The 23,561-nt window shown below is 40.8% G+C and overlaps 1 protein-coding gene across 6 annotated transcripts in view; it reads left to right on the top strand.

Annotated features, from left to right (window-relative positions):
* Nucleotides 1–23,561, top strand: part of Drep2 (DNA fragmentation factor-related protein 2) — a 285,668-nt gene that overhangs the window by 98,852 nt on the left and 163,255 nt on the right. The gene's annotated exons all lie outside the window — the stretch shown is intronic.

The raw sequence follows: 23,561 nt of genomic DNA, 5'->3' as shown, positions 1-23,561 counted from the left end.
TGTGAGGTCGCCCCTGTAACCTTCAATGTCCAGTGTTGATAAACAAGTAGTTAAAGTTATGGTACAGTGGCTGGAATAATTCAAGAATAACCTTCGCTTGGTAGTGGAACCTCATGATGGTATTTCAGCCTGTCCTGGACTGCGGTCAAGTCACAACAGTTTATTTTTTACACCAGATCTGTCAGGGTCATTTACTGCAAGAACAGGACAAAGGCTCGATCCTCCTTTTGCTATTTGGGAGATGAATTTGTCAACCTCAACTCAGGGTGAGAACTAGTCAGTTCACAAGTGAACGAATACCACTTTAACCACTACTACTTGCTTCTTCCTCATCTCTCCTCTTCCTGTTCTATTGAGCCTTCTTAGCCTTATTCTCATTCAATTATGACCCAACAGTGGTCCAGGATGGACGAAATTATTGTCAAACGTTCCTTCTCCCAAGTGTAACTTATTTGTACGCACATCTCACCATGGTCAAAGTTCACAGTGACGCACCTAAGACATCCACCACCGTCCACAGTACGTCACACTAGTCACATGAAGTTTAGGGTCACTTCTCCGGCCAGCAACTGATGTTTGAACTTAACCAGCAAGTCTGCTTGCCTAAGAAATAGGATAATTTTGACCACCATCCCTACCTTCTTGATTTTTTTCTTATCATTGTAAAATATCAGTCAGTGACCATTGCATATATTACTTAATAAAACCAATAAAATAACCTGAACTTGAAATATTATTGAGTCAATAATATTATTATTATTAGTCAATTCCATACTGTAATACAATAAAATACAATGATACAATACAATAATTCAATTGTATAATAGAAAAATACAATAAAATACAACTGTATAATACAATAGTGCAATTGTATAATAGAATAATACAATAAAATACAGCTGCATAATACAATAATGCAATTGTATAATAGAACAATATAATAAAATGCAATTGTTCTTTCAAAATTATCATACAGAAGATAAAATAATCTGGAGGTCCATACAATGCGCCTCATTTCAGTCAAAATTCATTGTTGTCTAAATCTCAATATGTTTTTATTTTTTTTAATATTTATGGTCTAATACCAGCCATTAATAGGAACATAAAAAGAGATACAGCTTGCAAAATGATTCATGAATAAAAAAATCTAAGTTATATTGTATGAAATCAAAATATAAAATATACTGTATATGAAAAATAACACAATAAAAGGTTTAGTACATGGGTGTACATAATAGCACTAGTTTTTTAAAACCCACATTACATGAGGCATTACAGGGAAGAGTGTCTAACATAAAAAACACATGGAAAAGTTACATGAACAATGTGTGGAAATTTGAAAACCTAAATTAGTGCATTAAACTCTCTTATAATGCTCAGGATAAGGTCCAGAAAATCAGGATTTTATGGAAATTAGTGTTATGTGAAGTGAAGAACAAATAAGAAAAATAGGGTTGTGTTCCAGTCCACCAAATTATCCTATTAATTATTTTTACTATTCTACTGCGTAAACATGTAATGTGAAGTTGAGAACATATTGAAAAAATATGCTTACATTCCAGTCACATTTCTTAATGAATTTTTTTGAACTTCTCTAGGAGGTCAAAATGAATGCTGTATAACTTGCTTCACAGTCTATTAGGTATTACTGAAAAGTGCAGACAGGGTTAATATAAGCCTTTTAGGCCTAGTTTCACATTGTGACATTTACCAGCTCACGCACATGTTCAATGCATGTCAACTCTGTGATATTAATAATAAAAATAATAATAATAATAATAATAATTTGGGATCTCATTATTCTAGAGTGCTGTTTATTTAACCCTTTCAGGGTCCCCAGGCCCTCTCGCAAACTTGTTCTCAGGGTCACCCAAATTTCAAAAAAAAAATTTTTTTTTTCTTACGAAAAGATAGAGAATCTTTTCCTGATCATAATGACACCAAAAGTATGAAATTTGATGGAAAACTTACGGAATTATGCTCTCGCGAAGTTAGCGGTCTCAACAATGTTTACGCATCGGTGATTTTGCCCACTTCGAGCCCTATTTTTGGCCAATTTCAGTGTACTAGTTGACAAAAATCATAACTATTTCGCTAGAACTCCATTTTTTCTATCGAATGAGTACAAGAAACCACCCATTTACCGATTTCAACTATCCAATACAGTGGTCAGAATTTAGCAATTTTGCCAATTTCACACAAATTTCAAAAGATGCCAATTTCTAAATAAGGTCCAGAATAAACAAAAAAGACATTCCTGGCACTAAAATAACATTTCCTCTGTTCATTAGTCACGTCCCCACGCCCCTCTTACATTCTTGTGCTTTCCACTTTGAATTTTTATTCTCAAAAAATAGAAGATTTACTGTTATGCAGACTACTACATTAGTGTAAAAATGGTATAAATAATATCAGCGCACTTGTGAAAGAATATTAGACTCACCAGTTGATGTGTATTGGATGCTTAGCATGATTTATTTACTTTTGAACTTTGGTAAAAATCGAACATTTCTGCTACTTTGAGCTCAATTTCAAGGTACTTTTCATTGTAAAACCAGTCAAAATCATCTCAATTTCTGTAATATGTCTTCCATTCTATAAAATGAGACCAGGAAAACTAGAATACAACAATAAATACCATACAAAAATACAGTGCAAAGTCACTGTTTTAATCCAAAAACACGGTCAAAGTTTTTTTTTTTCTCATTATGCACTGTGTGCTGCAGGATTTTTTTTTATATTGCGCACACTGACCACATAGACCCATTCTTTCATATGTAGGCCTACCAGCTTTCTCTCACTAGATTTGAGGGCGCTAGAATTTAGGCATACTAGTACGTCAAAAACCCTGGTGCGTAAGCCATACTAGTACGGCCGAAACCCTGAAAGGGATTAATAAATTCACACTCGCACACATGCTGCCGTAACCCCTAAACTGTCCACACGTAGATATACGTTCACGTGCGGCAGGCTCCGAACGTAGATCAATGTTTTATTTTTCATTCCTTCAAAATTGGCGCAATAGGCCTGAGTCGCCTTGATATGAGAGAATACATGTGTGCACTCAGTGTGAGCACACTGAAAAAATTGGGGACGCTGGGGTACCGTGTGGTAACACCAGTTAGTTTCAGCTCCATCTTGGATCAACATCATGGCAAACCCCCGTGAGTCACTGACGCCTCAGCATATTAACACTCTACTATTCCCGGAAAGTGATACAGAACGCGAGTTTAGTGGTTTTGACTCTGATATAGCCACTAAAGATCAAGGAATTAGTGAAACTTTTGTTGATAACCCAGATGACCCTCAGGCCATGAACTCTTGGGTGGCCAGTGTGGATAGTGTGGACAGTGTGGCCATACCAGACCTTCAGCCCAGCACTTCTGAGGTGGCTAGTGTGGCTAATGTGACCAGTGTGGCCACAATAGACCCTCAGGTCATGACCTCTGGGGTGGCCAGTGTGGCCATACCAGACCCTCAGCCCAGCACCTCTGGGGTTGCTAGTGTTACTTCCTAAAGGCAACTCTGCAAGAGGAAATTATCATTTTCCATGTGTTATGGTGATGACGATAGTGAAAGTGATATAAGTGATGATGATGAAATAGATTTTATGCCGATAGACGATTTGTCGAGTGAAAGTGATTATTATTTTTCCCCAGTGAAATGTACTTTTAGGCATCGTAACCTATGTTCAGGCAGTGTGCCATATGTAGTCGGTGGCAAGGGTCATGACAGGTCACGATCTGAAACCCCAGCCACTGATAGTGATAGTGATAATGAAGGTGAATATGCTGGGATGGAGGAAGAGGGGGGGGGTGGCATGGTGCCTGGACCTCATGGTGCAGTGGGTGGGCAGACAAAAGACTGCCCGGCACCCTCTCAACCATGTGCTGCCTCCACTCCTGTCCCCCCTCCTGCTCCCCCACACCCCATGCCACAGGTCCACCCTGCACCATGTGACCGCGAATGGAACTGGACAGAAAGTACACCATTTGTGCCACATCCTTTCAGTTTTGATGCCAGTGGAAGTGACATCATGCCACACTGTCCCATCACAAATGAGTCTACAGAGTTAGACTATTTTCAACTATACTTTGATGAGCCGATAATGAACCTAATTGTTACCCAGACCAACATGTACTACCAGTATACAATGGACCACACAGATGTTTCAGAGTCTTCACGGCTGTGCAGGTGGAAAGATACAACTGTGGCTGAAATGTATTTATTCCTTGGCACTATCATGCTTATGCCACACACCTATAAGAACAATATAGCACACTACTGGTCCACAGACCACTTCATCAGTACTCCAGTCTTCTGTGACCTCCTTCCCTGCAAGAGAGTCACTCTGTTGCTACGAATGTTGCACTTTTCAGACAGGAATACGCCAAACAGAAATGACCTCTTATACAAAATCCGGGAATTGTTTATGTATCTGAAGCAAAAATTCAGTGCCTACTCTTATCCATTCAAGAACATTGTTGTCGACGAGTCCTTAGTTCTGTTAAAGGGACGACTGTCATTCAAACAATATATACCAAGCAAACGTAATCTCTTTGGTATAAAACTCTTTGTTATGTGTGACTGTGAGACTGATCTTGTGTTGGATGTCATTATCTAAACAGGGAAAAATACACTCGGTGATACCAGGCGCATGTTGGGCATTTCTGAGGATGTTCGCAAGATGATGGGGCCATACCTTGGTAAAGGTCATACATTGTTCACAGACAACTGGTATACAAGCCCTTTGCTCGCAGATTTCCTACGTGTGAACAATACTGATATATGTGGAACAGTGAGAAGAAGTAGAAAATACATGCCAAGGTTCACTGGAGGAAGTCTAGTAGAAGCGTTTCATGCCAATGACATCATGGCACTGACATGGCATGACAAACGGGACGTGACGTTGTTGTCAACCATCCACAGAAACGAGATGGTACAAACAGACAGACTGAGCAGGTTCAGCAATGAACCTATTGTAAAGCCAGCTGCTGCCATCGACTATATAAACAATATGTGACTAGTCGACAAGTGTGACACAATGACAGGGTTTGTTGACTGTGTGCGTAGGAGTTGCAAGTGGTATATAAAAAAAAATTTCCACCTTGTAGACATTGCAGTGCTCAGTGCCTTCAACACGTATGAAATAAACACTGGGAAGCGACAATGATATGCAAAATTCACCCTCAAAATCATCAAGCAGATAGTGAAAAAGTATGGTACCACACCTATACCTGTGACTCCACAGCGACCTGTCGCCCCACAACAGTGACCTGTCACTCCCAAAGAAGAGGGGGAAGTGCCCGACTGAATAATCCCTAACTGTCACTGCCTGGTACCACTACCAACTACTCCAAAGAAGAAGTACTCTCAGAAAAAGTGTGTTGTGTGTACTTACACTAAACAGCGACCCCAAGTGCGAAAAGACACACGATACATGTATCAGCAATGTGGGGTGGCACTCTGTATGAATCCATGCTTCTTGGAGTACCATACAGTGGTGGACTTCTAGAAACATAAATGGTACTTGTAAATACCTTGTATATATATATGTAAACAATAGTATGTGATTGAACCAGGTGTACAAATTCATTTATCAATGTGAACATGTGTGTTTGTGACAGTATGATTACTAATTCAGTACCAAACATTTGTGTCTCAACAAGAATTGGCTATGAAATCAAAAGATCTGCAACAAAACATTATTATCATAACATGAAAACAACAAAAAATAGAAAGGAATTGGAAAAAAGCGATAAATGTTTATTATTTCTGCAAGCGGCAGTGCTCCATGTTGCCGACACCTCATCATTTAGCACCAACTTAGCGTGCTTATATCTCGGTAAGTACTGACCCTAAAACATTTTTTTTACCCTATACCAGCAAGCACCTAAAACACCTAAAGTCGGTACCTGACCAGCCAGACTGTGGCTCGTACGTTGGATTGCGTGCATCCAGCAGTAACAGCCTGGTTGATCAAGCTCTGATCCACCAGGAGGCCTGGTCACAGACCGGGCCACGGGGGCATTGACCCCCGGAACTCTCTCCAGGTAAACTCCAGGTACCATTTATAAAAATGCGCTCTTAGTTTAAAAACAAAAAATGATTTTTTTATTTTTCAAAATATTCGGAGCGCTGCGCAGGCAAACGTATATCTACGTATGAACAGTTTATGGGTTAAACACAACAGTGACAATCATGAAATTTAGGTGTCCAGTAGGCCAGCCAGGATTTTGTTCTGGGGTGGAAGCCTTAAAAAAAAATAAGATACTGACAGAAATTGAAGAAATCATCCTTAAAAAAACACAATTCCCAACACGTATGTAAAACTTCTCAAACAGTCATGGTTTTGTGGTCGCTGATTGATATAATGCAGTGAAAGTTAATCATTAATTAAAAAAATAAATACTGTACGTTAAAAATATTAACCTCTGAAAGAATTTTTAGTCTCCCTAGCCCCTTTTCATTCCCTAGCCCCTTATCCTTCCCTAGCCCCTTATCCTTCCCTAGCCTCTTATCTTTCTCTAGCTTCTTATCATCCCCTAGCCTCTTATGGTCCCCTAGCCCTTTATCCTTCCCTAACCCCTTATTGTCCCTTAGCCCCTCTCATCCTCCCTTAGCCCCACGTTCTCCCCTAGCCCCTCATCCTACCCTAGCCCCACATGGACCCCTGTCCCCTGTCCCTAAATGCTGTGCCACTGTAACATCCCCATCTCATCCCTTCGACTCTCGTACTACTCTCTCTCAGGCCATAAACACTTATTTATGCATAATAAAAAATCTTCGTGATGGTTTGTGAACTGTGCCGATTGCATACAATGAACGCTACTTGCATATATGGTGCAAAGTTAGTGATCAGAGTACAAGGTTGTGCAGTGTAGGGTTCAAATAAAGCAAAAAGAGACCTATACTTAGGTCTGGCTAGGGTTTGCATAAACTGAGAAGAGGCCTATACAGGAGGACCCTGTTTATACAGCAGGTTAGGTTCTGGGCTATTGCTGTACAGGAGGGCTCAGCTTATACAGCAGGTTAGGTTCTGGGCTACTGCTGTACAGGAGGGCTCAGCTTATACAGCAGGTTAGGTTCTGGGCTACTGCTGTACAGGAGGGCTCAGCTTATACAGCAGGTTAGGTTCTGGGCTACTGCTGTACAGGAGGGCCCTGCTTATACAGCAGGTTAGGTTCTGGGTGTAAAGTTAGGTTCTGGGTGTAAAGTTAAAATTGCTGTAAAGTGAAACATAGTCTTTCATCATCAAATGCATATAAAAGCCTGATAACATGTTTACATTATGATATACTACTCAGACCAACTAGAATGTATCACTAATACTTGCACAAGGGATGAACATGGGGAATATATAATAGCTAAATTCAAATCCAAATACCTACAAAAACCTCTCACATTGATAAACATCTACAGAGTTCCACAGTCAAACATTAGCCAATTTAGTCAAAATCTAGGAAGTATGATAACTGATGCACGCATGAACAAAGATCACTTACTACTCTCAGGTGACTTCAATATAAATCTCCTGCAAGACCAGGACCCACACGTTACTGAATTCACAAACACAATGAGTAACTGTATGTTACTACCAACAGTAACAAAACCTACAAGAGTTACAGAGACTAGTGTTTCCCTACTTGACCACATCTGGACCAACACCATATCCCCTTTAAAATCAGGCATAATTACAGATAATACCACAGACCACTACCCTACTTTCCTCATAACAACTCTTGGTAAACTACCCCAAGACACTACTAAAGTCACCTTCAGACTTCACAATGAGGCAGCCATTAATAACTTCGCAACAGCATTAGCAAACATTGATTGGCACACTGAGCTAGAAATCTATACAGATATTGACGAATGTATTAATAATTTTCTAAAAAAGACCCAATACCTCTATAACAAGCACTGCCCTAAAAAAACTAAACAGATGACAGCAAAGAGACTGAACAGTCCCTGGCTAACACCCAGCATTCTCAAATCCATAAATACAAAACACCAATATGAAAAACAGTACAGAATGGGTCACATAACCAGAGACCAAACAAAACGTTACTCGTCAATCCTAACCAGCCTGATAAGAAGGGCAAAAAAATTGTATTATGAGAACAGATTATCCAACTTACGAGGTGATATAAAAAAGACCTGGAAAACACTATCTGAAATTCTGGGAACAAAAAAGATATCACGAAATAGCGAAATAAAATTAGCAAAATCAGATGAACCCCAACTCCCACCAACAGAAACAGCAAACAGACTCAATGATTTCTTCTCCACTATAGGACAAAACCTTGCCCATAAAATCCCAAGCTCAGATACCCCACCAAATAACTACCTCACCGGCAACTACCCGAACACACTGTTCCTAGCTCCGACTAACCCATACGAAGTCTCCCTTATTATCAATGCACTAAAAAACAAGGCAGGAGATTTAAGTACCTTACCACCCTTTATATATAAAAAAGTGTCACAAGTGCTATCTCCAATCATTGCAACACTCTTTAACAAATCCATTGAATCCTCCACCTTCCCTACAGTACTCAAAATAGCAAGGGTCACCCCGATCCACAAAGGAGGAGACCAAACAGAGTTGAATAACTATAGGCCAATATCCAACTTACACCCTCTCTCAAAAATCTTTGAAAAACTAATTCATAAACGAATCTACTCCTACCTTATCTCCCAGAACATACTCAACCCCTGCCAATTTGGATTCAGGCCTAATAAAAATACTAATGATGCTATTATACACATGCTAGAACATATATACACTGCAATAGAGAAAAAAGAAGTCCCACTGGGGATCTTCATTGACTTACGTAAAGCTTTTGATACAGTTGACCATGACTTGCTCCACGTAAAATTGTCACACTATGGTATAAGAGGGCACTCCCTCAATTACCTCAAGTCATACCTCAGCAACAGAAGCCAATATGTGTACGCAAATGGGGCAAACTCTTCTGCGCAACCAATTACAGTTGGTGTCCCACAGGGAAGTGTCCTTGGCCCTCTTCTCTTTCTCCTATACATAAATGACCTTCCAAATGCTTCGCAATTACTCAAACCCACACTATTTGCAGATGACACTACATACGTCTTCTCTCACCCGAGCCCAGTCACACTAGCCAATACTGTAAATACCGAATTACAGAAAATATCTACCTGGATGAGGACTAACAAACTTACACTAAACATTGACAAAACCTACTTCATTCAGTTTGGTAACAGAGCTACAGATGTCCCTCTTAACATAATGATAAACGGATCACCTATCACAAAGCTAACAGAGGGAAAATTCTTAGGAATCCACCTTGATAATAGACTCAAATTTCATACACATATACAACAAATTTCTAAGAAAATTTCCAAGACTGTAGGCATACTATCGAAGATACGGTACTATGTTCCACAGTCAGCCCTCCTGGCCCTATATCACTCTCTTATTTACCCCTATCTCACCTATGGAATTTGTGCATGGGGCTCAACAACAGTTAACCATCTCAGACCACTAATTACCCAACAAAAGGCTGCAGTTAGAATGATAACAAATTCTCACTACAGGCAGCACACTCCACCAATATTCAATACACTAAACCTACTCACCATACAAAACATCCATACTTATTACTGCACCTATTACATACATAGAACACTTAACTCTGATATTAACCCTCCCCTCAAACATCTCCTTGCCAACCTCAACAGAACACATGACCATAACACAAGGCACAGATCACTCTTTGATGTTCCTCGTGTTCATCTCACACTATGCAAAAACTCAATGCACATAAAAGGCCCTAAAATCTGGAATTCATTACCTGTAAATATAAAAGAAACACTACCTGTTTATAAATTCAAGTCTCTACTCAAAGATCACTTACTCACCCAAAACCAAATAAATACTGAATAACTGAACCTTATAAATTGTATATCTTAAATGTTTCTCACAATTATATCACATAAATGTTAAACCTAAAACCCAATCTAACTTTATTATTTTTTAAATACACTACCTAACAGAATCCTTCATATGACCTGTCTTTGTAATACTCACTTGTGCTTTATAGTAATCTGTTTACATTAATGTTTTATCACTGACTTCATCATTGCTTAATTAATCTTAAGTTAATTTTAAGCCAGCCCGTAATGCTATGCATAGTATAAGTGGCTTTGGCATACTGCTCTTATCTGTATTTTTTTGTACCTCTGTATGTGTGCACAAATTTATAATAAATAAATAAATAAATAAATAAATAAATAAATATTAAGTGAACATTAGAGCTAGGCCTAAAAAATGCATATACAACACACATTATGTACCTTAAAATATTTTTGTCCTTAGCTTATAGTGAGTGATAAATATATTTACTGTAGAAAGTCTGAATAAATGAAGAATGGGCATGACTCAAGAAATCGTAATGACACGATTGCAAATAAACCATACCCCCGGCCGGGATTGAACCCTGCTGGAGTTTTGAGACTCTATGACCGCGGGTTCAATCCCGGCCGGGGGTATGGTTTAAGAATGGGTATAATTGTAAACAGCTGCATTAGCGAAGCGCTCTAAAGTGAAGTGTTGTAAATTGAAGCACTGTGAAGTGCTGTAAAAAACAAAAACAAACTATTTTATTCCTTTGCATAGGCTATAATGTGTGAATGCATGTAAAACATGATGACTCGGTGGCCTGGTGGCTAAAGCTTCCGCTTCACACACGGAGGGCCCGGGTTCGATTCCCGGCGGGTGGAAACATTTCGACACGTTTCCTTACACCTGTTGTCCTGTTCACCTAGCAGCAAATAGGTACCTGGGTGCTAGTCGACTGGTGTGGGTCGCATCCTGGGGGACAAGATTAAGGACCACAATGGAAATAAGTTAGACAGTCCTCGATGACGCACTGACTTTCTTGGCTTATCCTGGGTGGCTAACCCTCCGGGGTTAAAAATCCGAACGAAATCTTATCTTATCTTATCTTATCTAGCATGCCGGGGCATTTCAGGCAGACTAATGCTTAGACACTACTTGATACTAGACACATAAACAGTGGTAAATTCTAATTATACATACGTTGTTTTCCTTATTACAACAGTGAGGTAGCTAATGGTCTGCAATAATCAAATTTATAGTTGAGATGAAGTAGTATATAAAAAATAAGAGTATTATAATTTAGGACAATTTGCAATAATGAAATTGAAACAATTTTAAGTCTGAAATAATGTTTAATTAATTGAACAGTTGTAAATTATTTGGGATTTTTTGAGTTGCTGGTTAGGTGATTAAGTAGAGCCTCTCCTCACTTAGCAACGTTCTCATTTACCGACGACTCAGACTTATGACGGGCTCTCTGACCAGTATGCATACCTAAATAATGTATATTAGAGCTGATTTCCTCTATTTTGTTTATTGCAATATTTAGTACACTGCTGTACAAACATTTAAATGTATACTAAAAATGTTATAGATGGTGCAAAGGTGACACTCTGTAAGTGTGCTCAAATTATAAATAAATAAATAAATAAATATCAAAGATGGTTGACACAAACCCACTACCATATGCTCCTCACTTAGCAATGAATTTGTTTATCAACTTGATCTTAGGAACAGAACTCTGCTGTTAAGTGAGGAGAGGCTGTATAGGGTTCGCTACTATCCATGGTTTGGGTATCCATGGAAGGTCCTTGGAACACATTCCCTGCAGATATGGGGATCCTACAGTACAACAAATCATCTGAAGCCACTGCCAGTGGCCAGGGGTCAGGGCAACAAAGGAAGATCCTGAAACTAACTCAGGACTCACAAAAACACAAGTGAGGGAAATATTATTACAAGTACACTGTCTCCTCCCAGCCAGAAGGAGGTGTCTCCCACCACCTACTACTGCCCCCACAATACCAGTCAGGAGGAGGTGTCCCCAACCATCTACTACTGCCCCCACAATACCAGCCAGGAGGAGGTGTCTCCCACCACCTGCTACTGCCCCCACAATACCAGCCAGGAGGAGGTGTCCCCCACCACCTACTACTGCCCCCACAACACCAGCCAGTAGGAGGTGTCCCCCACCCACTGCTACCCCCACAATGCCAGCCAGAAGGAGATGTCCCCCACCACCCACTACTGCCCCTACAACACCAGCCAGAAAGAGGTGTTCCCCACCACCCACTGCACCCCTACAACACCAGCCAGAAGGAGGCATTCCTCACCTCCCACTGCTGCCCCCACAGCACCCACCAAACAACAAACATGGCCACAACCCCAAAAATAAAAACAATTCCTTCCCTGGATTTATTAATTTGAAGATACAAAACCCAGAGGTAGTCAGATTCATCAGGATCCAGGGTGAAAAATTTGATATGCTAACCCAGAAAATGCACAAACTAAAAACCTCCAATGCACAGTACCTAGACAACATCACAATCCAGGAATACAACGTAAACATACCGGAACAACAAAGTAACACCCACACCGAGAGTGAAGACACCATCAACCCCCTGAGAGAGCAAGTTACCCAACTTAACACCAACATCAAAGAAGAAAGGACATGAGTGAACTTATAACTGGCCAATGTCATCAACAACTTCCAGGACCACAACGACTAACAACAACTATCTGATGCTGTTGTAGTTAACCTTTAAACTGTCCAAATGTAGATCTATGTTCACGTGCGTAGCGCTCCGACCTTGATTTTCCCCATTTGAAAGCATGTAAAAAAAGCGTAGATCTACGTTCAGAGCCCCCCCGCACATGGATATAAATGTACGTTTGGACAGTTTAAGGGTTAACAACCACCACCTTCCAGCAACCATAACCCAAGATACATGTATGCAGACCTCCCTTCAGCTTATCCAAACCCACCATAAACTAAACATACCTAGTGATGAAATAAATGACTGTAAACTGATGGTTTATCAAATGGAAAATAACAGTGCTATTTAAGTTCTGCTCACGAAGATATTACCTGTTAAAAACATCTATATCTATGAAAGCTGGTGTATATGTCAATGAGTGCCTTACCAAAATGAGACAAAAAATCTTCTACAGTCTAAGAAAACTGTGCCATAACCAAAAAACTCCACGAGTGCTTTGTGAGGGACAGGAAAATCACAGTCAGAAAAGAATCTACAGAAAAGGTATTTCATTTCCACCGAACATGGGCTAAAAAAAATTCCTAAGTGATGCTGGCCTGTCGGAGTCAGAATAAGATGCAGTTTATACCCACTAATATCCATGAACAGTGTTATGAAACCCCAGTCTGTAATCATAATTCCACCATGTTATATACTGTTACAGAATACAGTTATTCTCTAAAATCCTAGTACAGTGGACCCCCGGTTAACGATATTTTTTCACTCCAGAAGTATGTTCAGGTGCCAGTACTGACCGAATTTGTTCCCATAAGAAATATTGTGAAGTAGATTAGTCCATTTCAGACCCCCAAACATACACGTACAAACGCACTTACATAAATACACTTACATAATTGGTCACATTCAGAGGTAATCGTTATGCGGGGGTCCACTGTATTTTTATTACTATTTTTGGTCTATCTGGCAGCTGTCAACTATTTCAAACAGCACTCTACCTCATAGTTTCTGTTCTTAGTCACTACAAAATCACCATTTTGTTTACTTATGAAAGGTACAGGTTGACCATCAACTAATCTGGCATTTAACTATATTTTTTTGCACTTCACTATATCATGTTCAAATTAATAAATCAGGACCTGTAGGGTGCTGGATTAGTGATTTTTGCCGGATTACAGAGTGGTTAAGTTAGAATACATTTAACCCAAAGGCGAAATTTACACATTAGCGATTTCATGATTTCATCCACTTTACGCCCCACGATTGGCCCATTTCATTGTTCCAGTCTACCAAACTCAGCTATTTTGCTAGTATTCCATCTATTCTATTGACTGAGAACAAGAAATCACCCATTTACCTATTTCAACTACCCAATAAAGTGGTCAGAAAATGGTAATTTGGCCAATTTCACACAAATTTCAAGACCTGGAGTTTACCTGGAGAGAGTTCCGGGGGTCAACGCCCCCGCGGCCCGGTCTGAGACCAGGCCTCCTGGTGGATCAGAGCCTGATCAACCAGGCTGTTGCTGCTGGCTGCACGCAAACCAACATACGAGCCACAGCCCGGCTGATCCGGAACTGACTTTAGGTGCTTGTCCAGTGCCAGCTTGAAGACTGCCAGGGGTCTGTTGGTAATCCCCCTTATGTGTGCTGGGAGGCAGTTGAACAGTCTCGGGCCCCTGACACTTATTGTATGGTCTCTTAACGTGCTAGTGACACCCCTGCTTTTCATTGGGGGGATGGTGCATCGTCTGCCAAGTCTTTTGCTTTCGTAGTGGGTGATTTTCGTGTGCAAGTTCGGTACTAGTCCCTCTAGGATTTTCCAGGTGTATATAATCATGTATCTCTCCCTCCTGCGTTCCAGGGAATACAGGTTTAGGAACCTCAAGCGCTCCCAATAATTGAGGTGTTTTATCTCCGTTATGCGCGCCGTGAAAGTTCTCTGTACATTTTCTAGGTCGGCAATTTCACCTGCCTTGAAAGGTGCTGTTAGTGTGCAGCAATATTCCAGCCTAGATAGAACAAGTGACCTGAAGAGTGTCATCATGGGCTTGGCCTCCCTAGTTTTGAAGGTTCTCATTATCCATCCTGTCATTTTTCTAGCAGATGCGATTGATACAATGTTATGGTCCTTGAAGGTGAGATCCTCCGACATGATCACTCCCAGGTCTTTGACGTTGGTGTTTCGCTCTATTTTGTGGCCAGAATTTGTTTTGTACTCTGATGAAGATTTAATTTCCTCATGTTTACCATATCTGAGTAATTGAAATTTCTCATCGTTGAACTTCATATTGTTTTCTGCAGCCCACTGAAAGATTTGGTTGATGTCTGCCTGGAGCTTTGCAGTGTCTGCAATGGAAGACACTGTCATGCAGATTCGGGTGTCATCTGCAAAGGAAGACACGGTGCTGTGGCTGACATCCTTGTCTATGTCGGATATAAGGATGAGGAACAAGATGGGAGCGAGTACTGTGCCTTGTGGAACAGAGCTTTTCACCGTAGCTGCCTCGGACTTTACTCTGTTGACGACTACTCTCTGTGTTCTGTTAGTGAGGAAATTATAGATCCATCGACCGACTTTTCCTGTTATTCCTTTAGCACGCATTTTGTGCGCTATTACGCCATGGTCACACTTGTCGAAGGCTTTTGCAAAGTCTGTATATATTACATCTGCATTCTTTTTGTCTTCTAGTGCATTTAGGACCTTGTCGTAGTGGTCCAATAGTTGAGACAGACAGGAGCGACCTGTTCTAAACCCATGTTGCCCTGGGTTGTGTAACTGAAGGGTTTCTAGATGCGTGGTGATCTTGCTTCTTAGGACCCTTTCAAAGATTTTTATGATATGGGATGTTAGTGCTATTGGTCTGTAGTTCTTTGCTGTTGCTTTACTGCCCCCTTTGTGGAGTGGGGCTATGTCTGTTGTTTTTAGTAACTGTGGGACGACCCCCGTGTCCATGCTCCCTCTCCATAGGATGGAAAAGGCTCGTGATAGGGGCTTCTTGCAGTTCTTGATGAACACAGAGTTCCATGAGTCTGGCCCTGGGGCAGAGTGCATGGGCATGTCATTTATCGCCTGTTCGAAGTCATTTGGCGTCAGGATAACATCGGATAGGCTTGTGTTAATGAAATTTTGTGGCTCTCTCATAAAAAATTCATTTTGATCTTCGACTCTCAGTCTGGTTAGCGGCTTGCTAAAAACTGAGTCATATTGGGACTTGAGTAGCTCACTCATTTCCTTGTTGTCATCTGTGTAGGACCCATCTTGTTTAAGTAGGGGCCCAATACTGGACGTTGTTCTCGATTTTGATTTGGCATAGGAGAAGAAATACTTTGGGTTTCTTTCGATTTCATTTATGGCTTTTAGTTCTTCCCGCGATTCCTGACTCCTAAAGGATTCTTTTAGCTTAAGTTCGATGCTTGCTATTTCTCTGACCAGTGTCTCCCTACGCATTTCAGATATATTGACCTCTTTTAGCCGCTCTGTTATTCTTTTCCGTCGCCTGTAAAGGGAGCGCCTGTCTCTTTCTGTTTTACATCTACTCCTCCTTTTTCTTAGAGGAATAAGCCTTGTGCATACATCGAGTGCTACCGAGTTAATCTGTTCTAGGCATAAGTTGGGGTCTGTGTTGCTTAGTATATCTTCCCAGCTTATATCGGTTAGGACTTGGTTTACTTGGTCCCACTTTATGTTTTTGTTATTGAAGTTGAATTTGGTGAATGCTCCCTCGTGACTAATCTCATTATGTCGGTCTGGGGCTCCGCGCATACATGACTGAACCTCAATTATGTTGTGATCTGAGTATATTGTTTTTGATATGGTGATATTTCTTATCAGATCATCATTGTTAGTGAAGATGAGGTCTAGTGTATTCTCCAGTCTAGTAGGCTCTATTATTTGCTGGTTTAAATTGAATTTTGTGCAGAGATTTAAAAGCTCGCGTGAGTGTGAGTTTTCATCAGAGCTGCCTCCTGGTGTTATTACTGCAACAATATTATTTGCTATATTCCTCCATTTTAGGTGCCTTAAGTTGAAATCCCCCAGGAGCAAGATGTTGGGTGCAGGAGCTGGAAGGTTTTCCAGACAGTGGTCAATTTTTAACAGCTGTTCCTGGAATTGCTGGGATGTTGCATCCGGAGGCTTGTAGACTATCACAATGACTAGGTTTTGGTTCTCGACCTTTACTGCTAAAACTTCCACTACATCATTTGAGGCATTTAGCAGTTCTGTGCAAACAAGTGACTCTGCAATGTACAGGCCAACCCCCCCCTTTTGCCTGTTCACTCTGTCACATCTGTATAGGTTGTAACCTGGGATCCATATTTCGTTGTCTAAGTGATCCTTTATGTGGGTCTCAGTGAAAGCCGCGAACATTGCCTTTGCCTCTGCAAGCAGTCCACGGATGAAAGGTATTTTGTTGTTTGTTGCTGGCTTTAGACCCTGTATATTTGCAAAGAAGAATGTTATCGGACTGGTGGTATTGTTGGTACTGGGGGGGGATTTTTTTTCCGGCATTAGTATCTGTATCTGTTGGTTTGGAGTGGAGGCCATCGACTGTGGTTCCACTCCAGGAATGACTGGATTTGGTGTACGATTTCTGCCATTTCCTGCCAGTTTTTTTTCCTTCCTGGCACTAAAAAACCTCTCCCTCTTGAGTGGCTGTGGCTACCCAGGTTTTCCCATGGCCTGGATGTTTTGTATCTTTTTGTCCCCTTTAGATGGTATGCCTGGCAATTTAAGTTATAGCACAGTCTTTCCTGTACTGAAGAGGTACACAGTTCAGGGTGAAAAAGCTTACAGGAAGGGAGTTTGCATTTTCCTGTTGTCATATGGGCATGGCATTTCCTAGGGTGGTCATAGTTGCACGTCCCATCTGTTTTTCCAGATTTCCCATGCCAGCAGATACCGAGTGCATAGTATGTGCACAGGCTTGGTTTCCGTTTGCCTTGGGTTTCTGTGACTGTATTCCCTGTTGGTGCATGTTTCCCTGTCTTACTTCTATCCTCCCTAGCACCAACAATGGAGCTCCCACCATTTGTTTTTGGTAATATATCCTCACTATTGCTAGTGGAGTCCTCTTGTTTGCTATTTCCTGCGGTATTTCTAGTTTGCAATATTGGTTTTATCTTATCTTTGACTACACTTGTTTCCCTACTATGGCTCCTGTCCCCTATGCGGTCATTCATATGTATTCCTTCCTGCATATAGTTCCCGACTACCTGGACAAAATCTCCAGCTTCACCATTACTGTCTCCCAGGACAGCATCTCCAGCTTCCCCATTACTGTCTCCCAGGACAGCATCTCCAGCTTCACCATTACTGTCTCCCAGGACAGCACCTCCAGCTTCACCATTACTGTCTCCCAGGACAGCACCTCCAGCTTCCCCATTACTGTCTCCCAGGACAGCACTATCAGCCCCCCATTTACTGACTACCAGGACATCATCTCCAGCCTTACAGTTTCTGACTACATGGCCAGTATCAAGGGCAGTACCATTCAGCCCGGACTTTTTATGTTCCCATCTGTTGTAGAAAGCTTCCAGGTTTTCTATGAAAGCAGCTTTGATGTTGACCTCTTTTAATACCCTTGTGATTTTAGTCCACAGATTTATCTCATTTGGGCATACCCAAAAACACTTCCCTGTTTTAATACTGCTTGTAGCTAGTTCTTGGATATCTGCACAAGGGGCGTGACACCAATTTCCACAGAAATGACAATTTATGCATGTGGAAGCCCGTTTGTTTGACTGACCACAGACTACACACAGCTTCATAATGATTTGAATGGTTTATTTACTGCAATTCTACTAGCAACCTCTTGAATATTCTATTAATAACCTGCTAGGTGGTGCACAACGAAACCGTTTGAAACCAGTCCAGGGTTCGGACCAGTCAAGGGTTCGGACCAGTCAAGGGTTCGGACCAGTCAAGGGTTCGGACCAGTCTATCTGATCTGATCAGTGGGTCACTTATTTAAACCATACTGGTCGGTGATTTGAGCTAACACATGAAGGATCTACTGGAAATTATCTACCCGAGTAATATGTGATTTGATTGATACAAAAGTATAACTTGCGTGTTGAAGAGCCGGTGACTGCTGGCACTCCTACAATGACGAACGGTCGAGCCTCCACCTTTGTTTATCAATCGCTGTATCTAGCTTCTCTATTTTTTTTTTTTTCCGTCTCCACCACAATAAATGCTATATTATCACTATAGTTGACTGGTGCAAATTTTGGAGGAAGGGCGCTTTTTCTGTAGTAATAATTGCTTCTCGTTGTGTATATTGCGACCGCTGGTAACTACAGGTTATATGAAATTCACAGTAACGTCTGGTATTTCAAGAAAAAGAAACTAATGAAAGTCACTCCACTTCACTAAGTACCATTATAATACTGGTTAGTTGCTACTACAACAATTTCAAAATAGGGTCCAGAATAAACAGTGCAGACATTCCTGGCACTAAAATAGCATTTTCCCTGTTTATTAGTCACGTCTCCATGCCCCTCTTATATTACGCTTGCTTTCCATTTTGAATTTTTATTCACAAAAAAATAGAAGATTTACTGTCATGCAGGCTACTGCATTATAGTAATAATTGTATAAATAATGTTGACCCATTTGTGACTGCGTATTAAAGTGGCCAGTTGAACACATATTGGATGGTAACATCATTTGTTTACTCTTCAACATTGGCAAAAATTAAACATTTCTGCTACTTTGAGCTCAATTTCAAAGTAAATTCCTTCATGAAACCAATCAAAATCATATCTATTTCTGTAATATATCTTTCATTTTATCAAATCAGACCAAAAAACGAGAATACAGCCATAAAAAAAACATACAAAAATACACTGCAAAGTCGCTGCTTTACATCAAAAACACTGTCGCAGTTTTTTTCTCATTATACATTGCGTGCTGTGGGACTAGTGCACACTTGCCACACAGACCTATTCTCTCATATGTTGGTCCAAATTTACCAGTCACAGCTTATCTGAGTGAGCTGAGCTCATGGCGACTGACCGACAGCGGCTTCAAAGCCGCCTTATCTTTTATGGACAATGTACAGTGTATGTGCTTTACACAACGAGAAGCATTTTTTTTATTCGTTGGAACCATGGCTAGGGCTGAAAGTGATGAAGTTATAACAATATATGTACAAAAAGAAACTGGAATGACTTATGCAGTAAGCAGCGCCACCAAACAGTAGCGGCAGGTTGGTGTTGCGACCCTGGAAATTTGAAATTAAGCTAGTTGAAATTAGTGCCGGATTACTGATGGAACTGGATTACTGATTGCCGGATTAGTGATGGCCGACCTGTATACATTTTTGTTTTTTATATTTATATTTACCTTTATGCTGTCCTTTATCATCGTTTTAACCCGTAAACGGTCCAAGCAGATCTACGTTCACATATGTAGTGCTACAAAAGTAGATCTACATTTTTTTTTACATATTTTCAAATATAACAAAAAAAAAAAAAGTAGATCAAAGTTTTTTTACACATTTTCAAATGTAAAAAAACAAAAAGAAGATCTACTTTTTTTACATACTTTCAAATGTTGAAAAAACGTATATATACGTTTGGACCATTTACGGGTTAAATTCACCGAGCTTCCACATCTTTATCTTGTTTAGAAAAGAGCTATAAGGATTCTTTCCTTCTTTCTACTATTAACCATTTTATTTTTATATTATGCCCCAGCATAATACAGTGGACCCTCGCTTTACGATCACCTCCCAATGCGACCAATTATGTAAGTGTATTTATGTAAGTGCGTTTGTACGTGTATGTTTGGGGGTCTGAAATGGACTAATCTAACTCACAATATTCCTTATGGGAACAAATTCGGTCAGTACTGGCACCTGAACGTACTTCTGGAATGAAATAATATCGTAAACCGGGGGTCCACTGTAGTCACGCATTGTAAACATTGCAAAGAAATAAAATCTTTATCTTTAACCCTTTAACTATTCAAACGTAGATCTACATTCTCTCGCCCAGCACTCCAAATAAGACCAAAAAAAAAAAAAACTTAAAGTCAGCACTTACCGAGATATAAAACTGCAAAGTTGGCACTGGATGCTCACCTGACGGCAACATGGAGTCCTGCCACTTGCAGAAGTGTTGCTGATATACCTTTTTTCCTCACTTTTTGTTAATACAGTGGACCCCCGCATACCGTTGGCATCACATAACGATTAATCCGCATACCGCTTGCTTTAATCGCAAAAATTTTGCCTCGCATACCGCTTAAAAACCCGCTCACCGATTTTCGTCCGAGACGCGTCCAATGTGCGCCCTCAGCCAGCCTCACATGTGCCGCCAGTGGCATTGTTTACCAGCCAGCCTCCGCGGTAACATCCAAGCATACAATCGGAATATTTCGTATTATTAGTGTTTTCGGTGCTTTTCCTGGAAAATAAGTGACCATGGGCCCCAAGAAAGCTTCTAGCGCCAACCCTACAGCAATAAGGGTGAGAATTACAATAGAGATGAAGAAAAAGATCATTGATAAGTATGAAAGTGGAGTGCGTGTCTCCGAGCTGGCCAGGTTGTATAATAAACCCCAATCAACCATCGCTACTATTGGTGGTACAGCTGCTGCTGCTGCTGCACTGTCAGCTGCTGCTGCTGCTGTAGCATCATCTGCTGCTGCTGTAGCATCGTCTGCTGCTGCTGTAGCATCGTCTGCTGCTGCTGTAACATCGTCTGTTGCTGCTGTAGCATCGTTTGCTGCTGCTGTAGCATCGTCTGCTGCTGCTGTAACATCGTCTGTTGCTGCTGTAGCATCGTCTGCTGCTGCTGTAGCATCGTCTGCTGCTGCTGTAACATCGTCTGTTGCTGCTGTAGCATCGTCTGCTGCTGCTGTAGCATCGTCTGCTGCTGCTGTAGTCATCTGTTGCTTGGTTGTTGGTGTGGCTTATTGAGAATACCAAGAAGCAATTAACCCCAGAGGATTTGCCACCCAGGATAACCCAAAAAAGTCAGTGTCATCGAAGACTGTCTAACTTATTTCCATTGGGGTCCTTAATCTTGTCTCCCAGGATGCAACCCACACCAGTCGACTAACACCCAGGTGAACAGGGAAAAATGCCTGGAACTAGTGCTCATATTGGTGAATTTAAAGCCAGCAAAGGTTGGTTTGAGAGATTTAAGAATCGTAGTGGCATACACAGTGTGATAAGGCCTGTTCTGGAAGAAAATGCCAAACAGGACCTACAGTACTCAGGAGGAAAAGGCACTCCCAGGACACAGTGTCTCATCAGTCATTGCTGCATCTTCAATAAAGGTAAGTGTCATTTATTCTTCATTTAGTAGACTAGTACATGCACAATATATACTGTGCATGTACTACTCTACTATTGTGCATGTATCCTTCTCTTTGTGTGTAGGAAAATGTACATTTCATGTGTTAAATTTTTTTTTTTCATACTTTTGGGTGTCTTGCACGGATTAATTTGATTTCCATTATTTCTTATGGGGAAAATTCATTCGCATACCGATTATTTCGCATAACAATGAGCCCTCTTGCATGGATTAAAATCGTTATGCGGGGGTCCACTGTATATATAATTTTTATGTTCTGATAATTACAATTTGTAGTAGTTCTTGTGATTTCATAGCCGAAGTATGTTCTGACACTAATATTAGGTACTGAAATAGTACTCAAATAGTCACAAAAACACTGACAGGTGAACATTTTTACCTGCCTTGGTCACTTGCTATTATCTAGAAATATATACAAAGTATTTATAGGTCCCAGCAGTGTTTTAGACATGCTGGAGTATATATGAAACTCCTTGAAGCATAGTGTAAGAGGAGTGTCACTCCACTGCGGACAGTGCACCAGTGAAGTGACACTTGATGATCGTGCGCTGCCTTGCCTTTGTTTGTTTTCACTGTTACATATAAACATGTTTATCTGTTTGTCTGTCTGTCTGTCTAATTTGTCTGTCTGTCTATTTGTCTGTCTATCTGTCTAGCTTTGTCTCTTTATCTCTGTCTCTGCTTATTTTTCTGTCTGCCTGTGTGTCTGTCTTCCTGTCTCTCTACTTGTCACTCTTTCTCTCTCAGAGAGCCACTCATGAACTAACAGGTATTACACACAATGCAGAGTCGTCATCTCTAATTCCTGAACAAGTGAAAATGTGTATTACTTACCAGTAATGCTTATTATGCCTTATATCTACAAGTACAGTGGACCCCCGGTTAACGATATTTTTTCACTCCAGAAGTATGTTCAGGTGCCAGTACTGACCGAATTTGTTCCCATAAGAAATATTGTGAAGTAGATTAGTCCATTTCAGACCCCCAAACATACACGTACAAACGCACTTACATAAATACACTTACATAATTGGTCGCATTCGGAGGTAATCGTTATGCGGGGGTCCACTGTATAGCACTTCGTCTGGATTTTCTGGGTTATCCTAGGTAATTCACACTATATATAATAACTATTTATGTGTACCTGTGAAACAGGGACAGAGATAGACAGGGACAGAGATAGACAGGGACAGAGATAAACAGAGACAGAGATACATAGACAGGCAGAGATAGATACAGACAGATGGAGATAGAGACAGCCAGTCAGTCACCCACCCACCCAGCTGCTGGCCAGCCAGCCACCCGGCCAGCCAGTCACCCAGCCAGCCAGCCACCAGGTCAACCAGCCACCTGACCAGCCAGCCACCCGGCCTTCCAAACATGTATTACACATGTTCCAGATTTGTTTCTCTAGGGCATAGGTTATAGGACATTCTGGCAGGATGACACTGCCAGTGATATCAAAATTGAAAGAATGTTGCACATGGGTTATTATTGAGGTTTTTCAATATTTTCTCGACCACTTGTGGCCACATCCATCTCAAAGCCACTAAACTTAGGGTCAACATCACTTTCCTCTTATAAAGGGAGTGTTGATACAACATGACATTAGTGAATCCCTGGTGTTTGCCATGCTTT

This window comes from Cherax quadricarinatus, chromosome 93 (assembly GCF_038502225.1).
Source record: "Cherax quadricarinatus isolate ZL_2023a chromosome 93, ASM3850222v1, whole genome shotgun sequence".
NCBI lineage: Eukaryota > Metazoa > Arthropoda > Malacostraca > Decapoda > Parastacidae > Cherax > Cherax quadricarinatus.
The sequence above is the reverse complement of the archived record's forward strand: the minus strand, read 5'-3'. Positions and strand labels throughout refer to the sequence as shown.